Here is a 14276-nt window from a genome sequence, read left to right as displayed (position 1 = left end):
TTATTTTATTTTTTTATTTTTTTTTTATTTTATTTTTTTTATTTTTTTTATTTTTTATTTTTTTACAGTGCAATCGGCAATAGGGGCAGCCTCGTGACTTGCATTACATAGGGTCGATTATGACCGCTACCTCTATAACCACTGGGAGCTACGCCTGCCCCTCTATACAGCTCTAGGGTAAGTCCAGGGGATTTGAACTCATGACCTTCAGTACGAAGCCCACCTTTCTAACGAACTTCACTGCATTGTGATTACCAACTTGCCTACCCCTGTGGGGCTGCTATCTATTTTTAATATTAATCTTATGTTCTTCTAATATTAATTTGTTGGATTTGTAATTTTATAGTTATTAATTAATATTATCAATTATTTATTATTAATAAATTATTTCTATTATTATGAGTTATTATATTATTAGTTATTTATTAAAAGTATAATTTTATTACTAATTATTTATTTATTATTTTTTTAAGGGTGGTTCAAGGACACTGGGTGATCGCTACATCCACAGGAAAATCCAGGCAGATCAACCCGAAGGGATCTACCCGTCAGCCAAACAATTAGGACCTAAACCCAAGGGCATCAAGGAGATTTGACCTCGTGACCTCCCAACGACGAAGTACTTAGCAATGGGAACTCGACCAACTGAGCTAACCCTTGGGGCTAATTATTTATTTATTATTATTATTTATTAAATAATATTAAAAATATTTTATTTATTATTATTATTATTATTATTGTAAGTTAGATGTCTCCTCCCATAGTGTGTGCTTAACAACCCGATGAGGTTTGAACATAGGCTGCCTTGCTAAGAAAGCCCTAATTCTCAATAGGTTGCGCTACTGGGACTCGACAACAATGTTTTATTTATTATTACTTCTATTAATAATTCCTATTCTTATTATTATTTATTATAAATTATTATTATTATTATTATTATTATTATTTATTAATTAATTAATATAACTAGTATTATTAATTAATATTACAATTTTTTTTATTATTTGTTTGTTTGTCAAGTCGACAATATTATTATTATTATTGTAAGTTAGATGTCTCCTCCCATAGTGCGTGCTTAACAACCCGACGAGGTTTGAACATAGGCTGTCTTGCTAAGAAAGCCCTAATTCTCAATAGGTTGCGCTACTGGGACTCGAAAACAATGTTTTATTTATTATTACTTCTATTAATAATTCCTATTCTTATTATTATTTATTATTATTATTATTATTATTAATTAATTAATTAATTAATTAATATAACTAGTATTATTAATTAATACTACCATTTTTGTTAATATTTTTTTGTTTATCAAGTCGTCTTAGTTCATGAGAGATTACATTAGGCTTGACATGCGGCTCAAGAAACTATGACTCAGGGACATCTAAGGCATCAAAATCACCTGGGGATCACACTTGGACTGGGCCACACCAACCCTTAGCATGAGTGGATTTTTGCCCATGGAGTTTCATACCGGTAACCTTCACATCACAAAGTGACTTAATAATACACCCCATCACTGTCTATTTTATGCCCCGTGGGCTATTATTATTATTATTTTTATTATTAATTAAATTTAATATCACTATTATTTAATTAATATTAATAATAATTAATTAATTTATTATTATTACCTTTTATTAAATAATATTAACAATTTTATTATTATTATTATTATGATAAATTATTATTTATATTATTATTATTATTATTGTTATTTTTTATTTTTTTAATTAAATATACTTAGTAATAATTTTAGTAGAAAAGTAAAAATTATGATAACCATAATTAAAATATCATATTATTATTATTATTATTAAATTTGTACCATTAACACCTATCAACGTTTTCAACCTCATTTACTAATATGATTATGAATGTGATTGATATATGCATATCTGATGTAGCCCAGGCCTCTCCCAGGCCACAACTACCAGGATCTTTCTACGCAACTCGAGCTCTTCAAGAATTTCTTAAAAGAAACATATTAAAATTGGACTTGCGCACAAATTAAGAATTGCCATGCGCATGCATAATGCATCAAACTCATACAGTGCTCTCCATAAATCTATTAAAAGAAACCCTGGCAATGCGCATCCATTCATGTCCTACAGCTCTCTTATCCCACGATGTAAAAGATCATACGAACTGTTCCAAGTCTCTAGCGTTATCCTTATATATGCGACATTCAATGCATTCTACCATTTATAACAGCGCTTCCATTATAACATTATGCTATCAATATTAACAACAACCCATCATTATAAGCATACAACGGCCAGCAAATCATCAATACAGAACATATATCGATAAATAGATATGGGAATTGTGTTTTCTGCTCCCCAACCCTTATGCCAGTTGTATATACTCCATGTTATAATTGCCACGCAATGTATATATATCGACCGAATTTCCTTACCTCGACCGAAGCCTACATAAACATTTCTGCTCTACAAACACATCCACGGCACTCCTCTTCTGATCGGCGGTATAATGGCCGACTGTTATACAAATATCCGGCCTCTGTATAGTTCACTTCAAGAAAAACGATTTACGTATATATTCATGGCGCGTTCAATCCAAATGGACACCGGTCTTACCACCGACAGGCTCCCATATATTCGCCTTAATTAATTGTTGAACCCTCTCGGCCTTTGAAACGACGGCTCAGTGAGACATAAGTCACGGTTTATGATAGTTCGCCATCAAATACAGAGCTCACCCTTTGCCACTATATCTCTGTCCGGAGCAGAACGTTTTGTAAAGCGGCATTCCACATCTCTTCAACGATTAATTCAACATTATATGACTGCATATATTCAACATGATATAAATGCATATATGTGCGCCATTCATATGACATCGGTCTCTGCAACCAGAACCATATCTTAAATTTGATTAACATCAAAATGCTCATACAGGACTCAATTTAACATAATTATATTCACATGAAACAATTATTTACATAACAGTTATACTCCTGGCCAGATATACAAATCTATGGCCCTCTTACAAACTGCCGAAGGCTTCCAAGGAGAACTTCTCACTCCTCACTCACTCCTCACACTTTTCTCTCTGCCTTCAATGTCTTGAGGCTCCCTAATTTATTAAACTTAGCATGATAAAAACCACTCAACTAAAAGCTCTAACTCTACATGCAATGCATACACATGGAAAAGCATCTTTTTGTCTTTTTCCATCTTTTTCCTATTCTAAAATAGAAAAGCTTTCCTTATCCCTTATTGATCCACATCCACTCCTTTATGCCTAAAAGCTCTCCTAGCTTTATTTATTTTGAGAATATCTAATTACTTTTGGAATTTAGGAAACTAATGCATGACCCTATGTCTATTATTTACAATAATTTCCCTTTGTGCTGGATGCTCCCGCATCATACTCCCAAGGTAGAAAAGTTTCATGATCTCCTGATCATGTGTTTGGATCTATGGATGCCTGGATCCCATATCTTGTACTGTAACTTTGCACTTGCCGCTGCTTCTGTCTGTTGTTCTCCAGGTCTCCATATTTTATGCTGCTTTGCTCCACTAGCTGTACTCTTGCAATCTTCTGTTGTCTTCCTCTTGCTGCTTCTCTTTTGTTTCACTGCTGCTGGTCTCTTCCGGAATTCCTTCATCATCATCCGCCTCATCATTTCAATTTCTTTGTCCAGCAGATTTTCTCCATCTTCTTCAGTAAGACCTGTACTCACAAAACAATTGTTAGAATAAAAAATATAAGGCATCAGTGCCTCTTTTGCGGCTAGTGTCGTCTCAGCTGTCACGATGAATGTTGCTGCCTCCCAAACTTCCTGTCCCTCTGCAACATTCGTTTGCTTGTCACCTGCAATTTCATCTGCCATTTCATCTGCAACTTTTTCCTCAGCTTTCGCAGGCAATACTTCAATATGCTGCTCTGAGTTTCTTCCCAGCTTTTCTGTCAGCACATCAGTATGCTGATTCGCATTCACCATGAGACTATCAGCTACTTTCGCCTTCTTACCATCTACCTCCAGGATATCCTTTTGCTCTCGTGCAATGTACTGAACTCTTTCATCTGCTGCAATCTCCTTGTCATAATTTGGATTCTCCAACCAATATTCCAACAATGCAATTTCTCTGTAGCATTGCTGAAGCATCTCATCATCACTTGTATTCATACGAACTTCCTCTTGTTCTGTAACAGTTGCACAAGGTTGTACATCCTCCTCAGTAAAACCTGTCATCATATCGCAATTGTCAGCTACAAAAATACATGGTTTTACATTATCCATGTGATCTGGATTTGCCCAATAACTCAAGAATTCATCAATGATCTTCTTCTCTGTTTTCATTTCCTCCTGTAATCTTGCTACCTCAGCATCGATCTGAACAGTCTCCAGATCTTCCTGTATTGTACCTGCAAACATACACAATTCATTAGTTTTAAAACCACAAGACTTTTCAGTCTTGACTGCTTCCTTCAACATTTTCCTCTTAATATATCTGCATGCGGGAATTTCAAACTTCAACTCGGGCGCAAGAACTCTAAGTCCCTTTTTCAACAAGGCAATCACAATTTGTTTCAACCTCCTCTGCAACTGTCGCCAAATCACTCTCTTTCCCTTCAGTGGAAAGATCCATTTTCCTTTTTGATCTTTCTGCTCTTGCAACCATTCTTCCATTACCTGCAATTGTAACTTCATTACTGCAATCTCTCTTTCTCGAACTCCTGCAGTCATCCCATCAGCTAATTGTCTTTCACCTGCAAACATCCACAAATTGTGAGATTTAAAACCATATGACCCTTTGGTCTTACTTGAAGTTTCAGTCTTCAAGCCTTCATCATCACTATCTCCCAGAAATTCTCCTTGTTCTGGTTCACAGATGTATTCTTCCACTTCAACTTCCTTTGAACTTGTCTTCTTGCCATTTACCTTGGCATCCTCTTTCTTCTGTCCTCTACCGTGGCTTTTTCCTGAACCTCTGCTATGACTATCAGTAGTCATCTTCTCCTTTGCCATGAGTTCCTCACCTATGTGTTGCATGACGCCTCTGCCACAACAAGCTCTCTTGCTGCCATTTACCTCACCAATCCTTCCCTCTGGATCTGGTCTTTTGGTAATCATTGGTCCTCTGCTAGAACCTTTCGAGCATCCTCTACTGCTCCTGTAGGCTTCTCTCCTCTGCAAATTTCTGCAACAAGCCTCTGCAACAGCTAGTCCTCCTAGCTGCAATCTTACCTCACTAAGCCCTCCTCACTTAGTATTTTGGTAAGCACGGTCCTTTGTCTAGAACCTTCTCCTGAGCAACACCTTTGCTCCCTCTAGGCTTCTGCAATCTCCTTCTCTCTCCTGAGAACACTTCAGTTGTCCTCTTTATCCAATTTCTTATTGGACTCTTCAGGTTCACTGCCACCTCTCTCTCTGCAACCATAAACTTCAATTACAAATTTCAAGTCAGAAAATAATTTTACCTCTCAAGATCTTGCATGATCTTGTCCTCCTTCTTCTTCTGCAATCCTGTTCACTCGTGGAGTTTGCATATCAAATTTAAAAACCATTCATCACACATTCAATTCTCAAAAAGAAACAAATATCTTCAGCTGAGCATTCTAGCTCTGATACCACCTGATGCAGCCCAGGCCTCTCCCAGGCCACAACTACCAGGATCTTTCTACGCAACTCGAGCTCTTCAAGAATTTCTTAAAAGAAACATATTAAAATTGGACTTGCGCACAAATTAAGAAAGGCCATGCGCATGCATAATGCATCAAACTCATACAGTGCTCTCCATAAATCTATTAAAAGAAACCCTGGCAATGCGCATCCATTCATGTCCTACAGCTCTCTTATCCCACGATGTAAAAGATCATACGAACTGTTCCAAGTCTCAGATACCAACTCTAGATTAGATCCTTATCTAATCTAGATACCAACTCTAGATTAGATCCTTATCTAATCTAGATACCAACTCTGATTATAAGGATCCTTATCATACCCTAGATTCTCCAACCAGTATTCCAACAAGGCAATTTCTCTGTAGCATTGCTGAAGCATATCATCATCACCTGCATTCACATGAACTTCCTCTTGTGTTGTAACAGTTGCACAAGGTTGCACATCCTCCTTCTTCTCCATCTGCTTCTGAGATGTTGCTAACTCATTATCGATCTGAACAGCTTTCAGGTTCAACTCTTCTTGCACAAACTCTAAAGCTTTTTTATCTTCCTGTTCTGTACCTGCAAACATGCACAACTCATTAGTTTTTAAATCATGAGACTTTTCAGTCTTGACTGCTTCCTTCAACATTTTCCTCTTAATATATCTGCATGCGGGAATTTCAAACTCCAACTCTGGCGCAAGAACTCTAAGTCCCTTTTTCAACAAGGCAATCACAATTTGCTTCAACCTCCTCTGCAACTGTCGCCAAATCACTCTCTTTCCCTTCAGTGGAAAGATCCATTTTCCATTTTGATTTTTCTGCTCTTGCAGCCATTCTTCCATTACCTGCAATTGTAACTTCATTACTGCAATCTCTCTTTCTCGAACTCCTGCAGTCATCCCATTTCTTTGTCTTTCACCTGCAAACATCCACAAATTGTCAGATTTAAAACCATATGACCCTTTGGTCTTACTTGAAGTTTCAGTCTTCAAGCCTTCATCTTCACTATCTCCCAGAAATTCTCCTTGTTCTGGTTCACAGATGTATTCTTCAACTTCCTCTGGACTTGTCTTCTTGCCATTTATCTTGGCATCCTCTTTCTTCTGTCCTCTACCGTGGCTTTTTCCTGAACCTCTGCTATGAATATCAATAGTCATCTTCTCCTTCGCCATGAGTTCCTCACCTATGAGTTGCATGAAGCTTCTACCACAACAAGCTCTCTTGCTGCCACTTACCTCACCAATCCTTCCCTCCGGATCTGGTCTTTTGGTAATCATTGGTCCTCTGTTGGAACCTTTCGAGCATCCTCTACTGCTCCTGTAAGCTTCTCTCATCTGCAACTTTATTCAACCTCTGTTGAATCTTCTTTGCAACAAGCCTCTGCAACAGCTAGTCCTCTTAGCTGCAATCTTACCTCACTAAGCTCTCCTCACTTAGTCTTTTGGTAAGCACGGTCCTTTGTCTAGAACCTTCTCCTGAGCAACACCTTTGCTCCCTCTAGGCTTCTGCAATCTCTCTCCTGAGAACACTTCAGTTGTCCTCTTTATCCAATTCCTTATTGGATTCTTCAGGTTCACTGCCACTTCCTGCAACCATAAACTTCAATTCACAAATTTCAAATCAGAAAATAATTTTACCTCTCAAGATCTTGCATGATCTCGTCCTCCTTCTTCTTATGCAATCCTCTTCACTTGTGGAGTTTGCATATCAGATTTAAAAACCATTCAACACACTTCAATTCTCAAAAAGAAACAAATATCTTCAGCTGAGCATTCTAGCTCTGATACCAGCCCAATATATATATCCACCTGATGCAGCCCAGGCCACTCCCAAGCCGCTAATACCAGGATCTTTCTCCCATCACCAAACACATAAAAGCGTTTTTCATTATAGTGTAATCTTCATGACTTACAAAAACCTATGCATGGAATTTAATCCAATTCACAACTGAATTCTTCAGACATTGCCATAAATATCCACATATATATATTGCTGGATTCACATTCAGAGAGGGTGCATTACCTTTTAATGGACTAGAATTCAATTACAACATTACAAATGTTATGTTTACCATGACCGCAACGCTCCTCCAATCTTCTTTGCACCATGGTTATATAGCCACGCTTCTCCTCAATTCACAACTGCTACCTACGCTCGCCTTATGTGCTTATGAACAAGCCTCGTATCCTCTGCTCTTTCCCCATAAGTCAATTATATAAACCGGCGCTGTTCTTTTCCTTACTTCCGGACAGTTTACAGACATACAGCGTATATATATATATATTTGTTGTAATATAAATCGCATTTTTATTACCTCGCTTCCAAGATTCGTTAGTCGGCTGAACTCATATATTCTGAACCGATGCTATGCGTGTTTCCCCACTCTCCATGCAGGTTCGGCTCACCGTGTATATGCTTACGGCTTTAACTGAACCACTTTGTATCATTCGGCCTCCAATTCCAAAACTCGTCTTCTGTCACAAGACGTCTCTGTCCGGAAGGCAACCGAGGCTTGTATGCTGGTTCTGACTAATATATATCTTTGTTGTCTTTTGATTACGCTGTACACAGGTTGTATGAACAAGTCTCCATGCCACGGTTTTGGTCTTAGTTTATATATTTCGGTTTCCAAATTCAGAGTTCACTCTTTTACCATACCGTATCTCTGTTCGCTTGTAAAGCGCCTTTCACATTCGATACACTTATGGAACTCGCACTGGTATTACGCTACCCTTTTATCCGCCACAGGTCCTTATAAACAGAGTACTATGCCGGCATGTATCATAACCACGAGGTTGCGGCTTATGTCATAGACCCTTTCTTCGCTAACCATCAATGAAAATCTCCAGAACAATTACGATATCAACCATATGTGCCATTGAAGAATCAAGACCGTTTTAAAATTGTAAATCCATTAAAGCCATAAGAATTCCAAGTGTAGACAGCGACATACATGCAACCGGAATTTAATCCTGTAAGAACATAAAAAGGAAGGGAATCGATTTCTATAATCAATACACCCAGCAGCTGCGCATTAGAAAAATAGAACCATCAGCGCCTCATTCAAATTAAACACACACATGCTCGTACAGAACTGAATTAACCATATTCATATTTACATAAACATAAGCATTGCCAACAGCTATATTCATGGCCAGATATACAAATCTATGGCCCTCTTACAAACTGCCGAAGGCTTCCAAGGAGAACTTTTCACTCCTCACTCACTCCTCACACTTTTCTCTCTGCCTTCAATGTCTTGAGGCTCCCTAATTTATTAAACTTAGCATGATAAAAATCACTCAACTAAAAGCTCTAACTCTACATGCAATGCATACACATGGAAAAGCATCTTTTTGTCTTTTTCCATCTTTTTCCTATTCTAAGATAGAAAAGCTTTCCTTATCCCTTATTGATCCACATCCACTCCTTTATGCCTAAAAGCTCTCCTAGTTTTATTTATTTTGAGAATATCTAATTACTTTTGGAATTTAGGAAACTAATGCATGACCCTATGTCTATTATTTACAATAATTTCCCTTTGTGCTGGATGCTCCCGCATCAATATCGACATATATCAACCACATTTATTAATGTGGTTTTGATAGTTATATATATATATATATATATATATATAACTATAAATATAAATATAACATCACACACACACATATATTTTTATAACTATTTAACATAATGTGCTTTTCATAATAACATAAGATGGGTGATGCTCAACAACTTTTTAAGACTCGAGTTTATCTATAAACTGTAATTTTCCTTAAAATTTCCACTACTCATATTTGTAGAATTATTTTAATTTAATGATATGACAACTATATATCTCTTAGTTCCCACCCTTATTAAATTTATTAGTTGAGTAATGATTTTGTAACTTACACTTCTTATATTAACAATAGATTTTATTTAATTATTTATTTAACTATATTTAACCTACACTTCAGATCTATATATATATATATATATATATATATATATATATATATATATATATATATATAGATATATATATAGATATATATATATATTTTCAAGTTTCAACAATGCATCATTGATACATACATTAAATCCATGATGAAAAGTGCATTTAAAGTGAACACACAAATTCTGACTCTTTCCTAATTTGTACCATATTGTGTCATTATGTAGTGTGTTGTATCAGAAACATTGCCTTCATGTGCTTGTACCTAGCACATGTCATGTGTCAAAGTCAAACATTTTAAGAACTTTTATTATGGAGTATTTGGTTGGCATGAAATTTTATTAGTTTTGCAAATAAGTTTATTTTATTTTTTTACATATATTTACATATTTATGCTCTATGAATAAAATACATTATTTAGAAATGAGAAAGAGTGTGAAGTTAGATTTGATCACCTCTTTTGATTATGTTTACATGGAACTCAATAATTTGGTTGATAAATTATCAAAAAAGGGACTCTAAAGTTTAAGATTTTGGACAATATTATTCTAATTGATCTTAGAAATGGTTTTGTTGTCAACATTCTTTCTAAAGCAACATTTTTTTCTTGGATTAGTTTATATGTATTACAGGTAATAGTTTTCTATTATATGTAATAGTTTTGTATTATATGTAATAGTTTCTAGTACATGTCATGTGTCAAAGTCAAACATGATAAGAACTTAAATTCTATTGGAATATTTGGTTGGTATGAAATTTCTTTAGTTTTGCAAATAGGTTTATTTCAAATTTTTAGATATATATTTAGATATTTATGCTCTATGAATAAAATGCATTATTTAGAAATGAGAAAAAGTGTGAAGATAGATTTGATCACTTCTTTCGATTGTCTTTACATGGAACTCAATACTATGGTTAATAAACTATTAAAAAATGGACTCTGAAGTTTAGGACTTCATGCTAGATTATTCTACTTGAGCTTATAAATGATTTTCTTGTCAAAATTCTTTCTAAGCCAACATTTTTTTCTTGGATTGGTTTATATGTATTATATGTATTAATTTTATATTTTATGTAATAGTTTAGTTAAAAAAAATTTCTTGGATTAGTTTATATGTATTATATGTAATATGAAGAGGCATCTCCTATACACCCCCTAACCGTAGGTCGTTAGATTGTGCGGGGATCTGGTATACATGGTCAGGAATGTGATAGATCATGTAGCCCACCTAGAGTGCATGCTCCACTCAAAGATCCTTCCTCTGATGCCAGTCTGAGTGTCAAAGGAAGTGTTTCAGTCTATATTTATGATCATGCTACTAATAGTGGAACTTCTTCACCTGTTTCAGGTACACCTCCTACATTTTAAAATCCTCTTTAAACTTTATATGTTTATGTCTTGAAATTGTCTTTAACTTTTAAATCATCTTCAATTAATGTGTTTGAATTTAATGTATATGTTATTATGCTTCTAGTTTGTTAAATATATATTTTAAATTATGTTTATTATCAGGACAAAGCTAAGGATCACAGTTCAATGTTGATCCCTTCATGGGATTATGCTACAACTTGTATCACATAGGAGGATGTTACATCTCAGCATATGTGGATCACAGGAGAGTTGAGTAACATCCCTACCAGTTCACCTACTAGGCATAGATTGTCTTTAATGCTGGAAAGCATCAATAAGATGATCGATACTTAATAGAGGTCAGGCCCATAAAGTCATCTCTTAGGTCAAAGCATGGAGTTGGGTTACACATTTTGCAAAATAAGGGCATGTTTGGCTGACAAATAGATGCTTTTTCAAGCAATTTTAAGCACTCGATCAAGAAATTTTTAAGCGCTCAATTGAGATTTTGAGGCACTGAAAAATAACTCAATTGAGCATTTAAACAAACCATCAATCAACCCATTTTATAACCCAAGTTAGTGACTTGATTGAGATTTATGGCTTGATCGAGAGTTATGTTGAGAAATGGAACAAGAAACTCTCAATTTGATTTTGCCTTGATCAAATTGAAACAATTCAAATTCCACATCAACAGACAAGTTCGATGCAATTAATTTGTGTGTCATGGCTTTTGTCACCTAGTTTACTTAGTAAATTTGAGTTGGAGGAGTTAGAATTTAGTCAAGGATACATGATTGATAATTTGTAGCAATCAAATTCACTTATCTCAAGCTGTTTCCAGTTAAACTAGTTCCAACTATTGGAGGAACTGGTGGAATGTCAGTTATGCAATGGGACTTTAGTCAAACTAAGTGATCATATAGTTAATTGATCAATTAACCAAAAATAGCTAGTGCATGTTGAGAATTCAAGTTCCCTAGTTGTGGTGGAGATTCCAAGGCAATGTAACATTAGTTGTAGACTAGTCTTGAGTGTACAAGTGTTGCATGAAGTGAGATGATTAGCCTAAGGAATTGCGTAATCCATTTTATAGAAATTCCTAAATAATAGGGGCCTAATTTCTCAAGCAACATCGCAAGGAAATAGGAGCTCAAGCAGAGCTAGAAATTGACTAAGTCTGGGTTAGAGCTTCTTAGTGAGGGGAGAGAGAGGTTATGCACTTGCAGTTTATGGTAAGTTGAGCAAAGAAATTGTAATACATATATATTCATCAAATTAATGCAAGTAGACATTGGGGTTTTTAGTAGTTTTCTTTCCCTGAGAAAAATACTCTTTACATGTGTGTGATTTCTAATTGCATGTCTGAGATTTTTGTTCTAAATTCTGAATTAATGTTTGCAAAGCAATAGAGTAGGTTTGTGTCCTTTGATTTTGATTTAAAATTCACAAGAAATTGAAAATATACATTGTGATTTTTACATGGTATCAGAGTAGGATTCACATTAGAACATGAATTTCGAAGTTGTTTCTCAGGAGGTTTGAATTTGGATTTCAGTGCAAAAGTATCTCTTCAAATATGAGAAGATGGATGTAAATGGAATAAGGCTAGAGTATGCCTTGGAAGGCACCTCCAATTTTGTTGCATGGAAGGATCGCATGGAGGCGATATTGGATGAAAATGTATTTCTAGAATACATCAAGACAAATGTTGCAAAGCCACCAGATTCTGATGCCCAAAACCTTTCTCAGTGGAAGAAATATGTAGCCAAGGCGAGGAAAATAATATTGGAGGGAGTACGGGATCACATTGTCTCAAATATACATGGAAAAGAAACTTCATTTCCAATGTGGAAAGCACTAACAGAATTGTTTGAGAATAATAGTGACCACAGGAAGCTGGCGCTAAAGGATAAACTTTCAAGTATCAAGATGTAGAAGAATGACACAATTCTCCAGTATCTGAGTAGGTTCACACAATGTCATGATGAACTTTGCGGGGTTGGTGATAATGTCCATGAAGAAGACATGGTAAGTTTAGCCCTTCTGGGCCTTCCAAAGAGCTAGCCTAACTATCAAGATTCGGTGAATGGGAGGGAGAAACTACTGAAATGGGAGCACTTATGGTCCAATTTGGTACAAGAGGAAATAAGGCATAATGCCATAGATGGGACTTCATCCAAGGGCGAGGATGATGGAAAAATCACATTCAATTAAAAGGAAAAGAAGGGAAAAGGGCAGAAATCTCAATCTAAACAAGAGTCCAGCCAAGGGGGAAAGAGGAACGATTTATCCAAAATTATATCCTTCCATTGTCATGCATTCAGGAAATATGCCACAAAGTTTCCACATGAAAAAGCAAGCAAGAAAACATCAGGAGGAGAAGTAGGTGAAGACTTGGCTTCACAGTTTGAGCTTGACTTTACCCTCATTACATGCATGGTCAACACAATGATGGGGAGTGCATTGTACTTGGAGCATCATTTCACATGAGAGAGTGTAGATATTTTTTAATGACCTGGAGGAAAAAGAATTGTAGATGCACATTGATATGGGGGATGAAAAAATGTATAGCATGACCAAGATTAGTACAATCACCTTTCAGAGGGAGTCAGACTCCCCCCTCAAGCTCAAGGTTTTTATGTTCATTCCAGGCCTGAATAAAAGTCTCATCTCTATTGTAGTTTTGGGAGAACATAGATATGATGTGATCTTCAGCAAAGGAAATGCATTCCTCAGACACATAGCCATGGGATAGTTGAAGCAGATCGGGGTTCATGTGAAGAATCTGTATAATCTAGATGTGGAAGATTGTGTTGCATTAAGCACAAAGGTAGAGAAGGTGTAGAGCCGCAATGTCAGTGAAATTTGGCACATAATACTTGGCCATTTACATCATGGTGACTTGAATATTATGCAACAGATAACCAAAGGTCTCCCAAAAGAAGCACTTTAGCAACAAGATGTATGCAAAGGATGTACTTTGGGGAATTAAAAAAATCCACATTCCATGATCATGACAGCAAAGTGCATGCAATCCTTTAAAGGACCCACTTTAATGTTTGTGCACCATTCTTGACAACCTCCACTTCCAAACACAAATATTTTGTCATTTTTATTGGTGACTTATCATGGAATTGTTGGATCTTATTCATGTGGAAGAAAGATGAGACATTCTCCAAGTTCATAGAATTCGAGGCACTAGTTGAGAAAGAAACCGACAAGAAGGTGAAGGCTCTAAAAAGTGATAATGGAGGTGAGTACATGTCCAGTGAATTTAAAACATTATGTGTAAGAGATTTTTTTCGAGAAGTGTTGACAACACCCCACAGCACACAACATAATG

This window comes from Pinus tabuliformis, chromosome 7 (genome assembly GCF_031772625.1).
Source record: "Pinus tabuliformis cultivar Carrire ecotype Pingquan chromosome 7, CPIR1, whole genome shotgun sequence".
Taxonomy (NCBI): domain Eukaryota; kingdom Viridiplantae; phylum Streptophyta; class Pinopsida; order Pinales; family Pinaceae; genus Pinus; species Pinus tabuliformis.
The sequence above is the reverse complement of the archived record's forward strand: the minus strand, read 5'-3'. Positions refer to the sequence as shown.